The sequence below is a fragment of the Gorilla gorilla genome, chromosome 7 (assembly GCF_029281585.2).
Source record: "Gorilla gorilla gorilla isolate KB3781 chromosome 7, NHGRI_mGorGor1-v2.1_pri, whole genome shotgun sequence".
NCBI classification, from domain to species: Eukaryota; Metazoa; Chordata; class Mammalia; order Primates; family Hominidae; genus Gorilla; species Gorilla gorilla.
Window position 1 is genome coordinate 28,745,480 of NC_073231.2, and position 4,675 is coordinate 28,750,154.

Genomic DNA, 4,675 nt, shown 5'->3' on the forward strand with positions numbered 1-4,675 from the left:
CCAAAAACAGACACCTCAAGGGAGGGGCAAAGGGAATAGGAATTTATGCTGATTATATATACACACACACACACACACACACATATAGTTGGTAAGCTGTGGTAGCCATGTATATTTATGAAAAGAGAAATGTGTGCATGCACAGTTGAGTCTCATGTCCCTTCACGAATATAAACAGCTGCAAATGCGTGACCCCAACATAGAGTTTTCAGCTCTCTGATGGCAAAAGGTGAAGCAGAGAACATGAAAACCCTCATCACACATTCTTCGTAGACTGGCCAGAGCCACTCCATGGTTGGTGGACTCCTATCAGAAGGAATGTGGTTTGTTGTTTTGTTGAAACTACAAAAGGGTGGACGACCAGTATCCAGCAGTTGGTTGACACCATTGGTAAAGTCTTTTGAAAGGGCTGGTTTCTGTTTTTCCCTTAGGGAAGAAAGCTTAACAGCAGTTTGCAAAGGAAGGGGTATAACGAGGCACATCTAAGCTCCCATCCCATCATGCCTGAGAAGTCAGTTTTCAAGGTTTCTCTGGGTCCCCTTGGCCAAAAAGGGGTCTGTTCAGTCAGCTGGGAGGCTTAGAATTTCATTGTTATTTCTCATGATAAAGAAGAAATGCAGTTTTTATCCTTCTATTTGGATTGTGAAAATAAGATCGACCTATAAATAATACAAAGTATGTCATTCAAAGCTGGATGTTAGTGCACAGTATATAAAGTGTTACATAACACGAATATCCCAGGTCTCCCTACACTGTGACTTCAAAATAGAGATAGAGAAGTGAAATAGTTAAAACTGCAGGCTCTGCAGTGAAACCACCCAAGTTAGACTTCTCAGCTCTGACACATACTAGTAGCATGTTCCTGGGCCATCACTAAACCTTTCACTGCTTCCCCCATAAGCTTCACTGGTAGGTATTATTCTCTCCTTTAAATTTCCTCCATTTATAATAGTTATGGGAGTCCTACAGGGATTATCACATGTATCCAACAAATCAAAGAGTTGGCTGCAATTATGCAGGTTTATGCTGTTTGTACACCCAGGCTCATGCTTGCTCCTTTCTGCTGTCTCATCCCAGCACTGTGCACACCCCTTCTCCAGATAATTCAAAACTTTCAATCATCAGGATGCCTCTGCTGGATACTCTCTATGTGATTCTCAGATTCATTTTCCATCCTTTTTTCTTCCCAAGGATGCTGTGGGCAACAGCAATGAACATTTCCTTTCTGTGGTTTCCTTTGGAGTTTGTCCAATAGGAGGTACAATAGGCTGAAGTCTGGAAAGGGAAGACTGGAACTGGGCTTTGCATTCTCCCAACTCCTTTCGCACAGGGCTATGGCTTGGGAAGTTGCTGTGCTACTCTATTAAAGTCCACAGCACTTGTCAAGCAGCCCTGTCCCTAACAGCAACTCCTCCACACCTTTGTCTTCCAGCAACAGTTCACTCCCTTTGCCCTTTAGGGTAAGGGTGGTAAGGGCTAGCTGCTGTTGATAGCCTTGGGGTTCTTCATCATCCTTTTTGATTTTCCTGAAACCCTAAATATACCTTTTTTATTATACTTTAAGTTTTAGGGTACATGTGCACAGCATGCAGGTTTGTTACATATGTATGTATGTGCCATGTTGGTGTGCTGCACCCATCAACTCGTCATTTAACATTAGGTATATCTCCTAATGCTATCCCTCACCCCTGCCCCCACCCCACAACAGGCCCCGGTGTGTGATGTTCCCCTTCCTATGTCCACATGTTCTCATTGTTCAATTCCCACCCATGAGTGAGAACATGTGGTGTTTGGTTTTTTGTCCTTGCGATAGTTGGTTGAGAATAATGGTTTCCAGCTTCATCCATGTCCCTGCAAAGGACATGAACTCATCCTTTTTTATGGCTGCATAGTATTCCATGGTGTATATGTGACACATTTTCTTAATCCAGTCTATCATTGTTGGACATTTCAGTTGGTTCGAAGTCTTTGCTATTGTGAATAGTGCCACAATAAACATATGCGTGCATGTGTCTTTATAGCAGCATGTTTTATAATCCTTTGGGTATATGCCCAGTAGTGGGATGGCTGGGTCAAATGGTATTTCTAGTTCTATATCCCTGAGGAAACGCCACACTGACTTCCCAAATGGTTGAACTAGTTTACAGTCCCACCAACAGTGTAAAAGTGTTCCTATTTCTAAATATACCTTTTTGCAAAATGGCAAATCATCCTCTTCCTGCTACTCCTCTCATTCACACTTATCAATTATCCCCCATTCAAGTGCAGCACCTGTGACCTGCCTGGACTCCATCATCACAATGTCAAAATTCTGTCACAATGTCAAAATTCTGTCACAGCGTCAAAATTCTGTCACAGTGTCAAAATTCCGCTGAGTTTCACGCCAAGGGAGGGGAAGGAGAATATTCATCCTCTTTTCCCATTTGGTGTCACATGCAATTATATGGGGCCCAAAGCAGATCAGCTTACATCCAGGTAAGTCAAATAGTTACACCAAATCTTATAAAACTCAATTCCCTACAATCTTAGAAAAGAGGCAAAAAAATAAAAATGAGGAATCAAGTTATTCTTCCCATCCTCTATCCTCTTCATAAACCCTGCTTCTAATCACAATATTCCTCCCAGGCATAAAACAAAAATTGCATTGCCTGCCTATGGATACAAAGAGGTTCGGCTGATGGGAGCAAGAGTTGGGAAGGCTTGGCTTACAGAGCATTGGCTTATCCAAGCAGAACGTTCTCCGTTCCAATAATAGAAGCCAGGAGGAGTAAGAAACTGATCATTACAAAGGTTAGACAAATCAGAAAAGGCTTTATGGACAAGATGAAATTGACTTGGGCTTGACAGATAAAAAGGATTAAGAAGTTTAGAGAGTATTTCGGGGAAAGGTAACATTTGTGCAAAGATAATGAGGTAGGACATTAATACATTGAGGGGAGTGGGGTTTAGGGAGCAATGGAAGATAAAGTCAGATGGGTAGAGGAAGCCACTCGAAGCCAGATCTTGAAAGTTACGTAGAAGTATTTACATTAGATGTAATCAGCAATAGGAAAATATGGAAGGTATAAAATCAACCTGAAGAGACAAGTGACAGGCCACTGGAAGGAATTCTGTTCTAGTAGTTTCGGTTAATTTAATGAGATCTTGGAACTCTGGTAATGCTATCTTCAAAATGGCCCTTTTAAACTTCCTGGACAATGTAGAAACCAGTAGAAGCCAAGCCCATTCTTCCATAATGGCAGATGTGGAAATCTTTAAATCTTTGGTTAAGCGAGCCTTACAAAGAATTATGGCACTTTGCTAAAGCTCCGCTCAGAAGACAGATGACAGATAAATAAGCCTTCAACACAGCTCTGCACTTGGAAATTGCAAAGCTGACAAAATGTTCAGAAACTCACCCAGAAGTAGTTTCTGTACAAGAAAGTTTCCTTAATTGCTATTTCTTGAAAAGTGAGTAGATAATATTTCTTTAGGCCCAGGCTACCTCTGTGATGACACACGCTTTGAAATGTAGTCTAAAAGAAGCAATAATGTAGAAAAAGGGCAAAGAGATGACAAGGATCAGAAATGACTACAAAGTCCATATGACATGGACTCCAACAAGATTACAGGTCATAAAGTGGTCTAAGCTTTCTGATTATCTAAATTTTCTGCATATGATGCTTCCTTTTTCCCTTAAGGACGACTGTAAGAAATACAAAATCTTTGGAGGAAAATGGAAAGCTAGCATATTTAGAATATTTTTTAAAAAGGTTAAGCCTCATGCACTATTCTGTGCATTTCCTTATTTAGTAATAACTTTATTAAGTCTATAGGTATTTAGTAGTTTGCTCAAAGTCACACAAAAAGATTTTAAATTAGGACACTCAGTCTTCATAATCAATACCTTTCACATGTTACTTACCTGGTATAACTAACAGAAATCATTTATCTGAATATATATATGGTCAGCCCAATTGATCTGAGTTTTCTTCTAAGAATTTTCAATAGTCATACTGTTGAGCTATATCTCTCTGAATTAAATCAAGCCTATAGCTAAAGGAGACCCCCTCTATAGTCCTTTCCTCTTTTCTAACTGGTTTTACTCATTGTTTTATTCATTCTCTGTGTGTTTTTTTTAGGAAGTTAAACTTTGATATCATTTATTCATTCATACTTTCATATATTTCAGCACCTCTTATATGGAAGGCATCAATGAGAACCAAAATAAAAACTACAATCCCTCACTCAAGAAGTTTAAAATGAAGTGAATGGACAATTGTGAGAAGAAATGCTATGGATCTTCCAAAGTCGTATATTCGATAGTGAATATTGTATGTTTAAAGTAACCTTGCAAAATGTGTCATGTCAAATGTAATAAATTGTATGTTCTGACGAAGGAATGGAATGCCAGATCTAAGGAACTGAAATTTATCTGGGCACTGGACAGTCGTTTTATATTTTTGAGGAGAAAAGCCATTTTAGTATTCCTTGAATATGTGTAATTTCTTAAATACAATATATATGTAGCATGTAAGTACTGAATTTAGAATGGAAAGATACCTTTACAATTACCTTGTTCTATCCTCTTATTTGACAAGGAGGACATGCAAGCTCAGATAAGTGAAAATTACTTACCTGGATCTGATAGGGCCTGAATTCTACATTTTCTAAATTTAAACTTCCTGGTAGATTG

At 39.2% G+C, this 4,675-nt stretch overlaps 1 long non-coding RNA gene across 2 annotated transcripts; it reads left to right on the forward strand.

The window, feature by feature from the left end:
* The first annotated feature begins 2,274 nt into the window (after positions 1-2,274).
* On the forward strand, positions 2,275-4,387 carry LOC109028079 (uncharacterized). 2 transcript variants are annotated; one of them, XR_002007151.4, is made up of 3 exons: positions 2,275-2,475; positions 2,626-2,790; positions 4,172-4,387. It is a non-coding gene; the product is annotated as an uncharacterized lncRNA (long non-coding RNA). The 2 variants fall into 2 exon arrangements; XR_010134856.1 differs by lacking the exon at positions 2,626-2,790.
* The last annotated feature ends 288 nt before the right edge of the window (positions 4,388-4,675 follow it).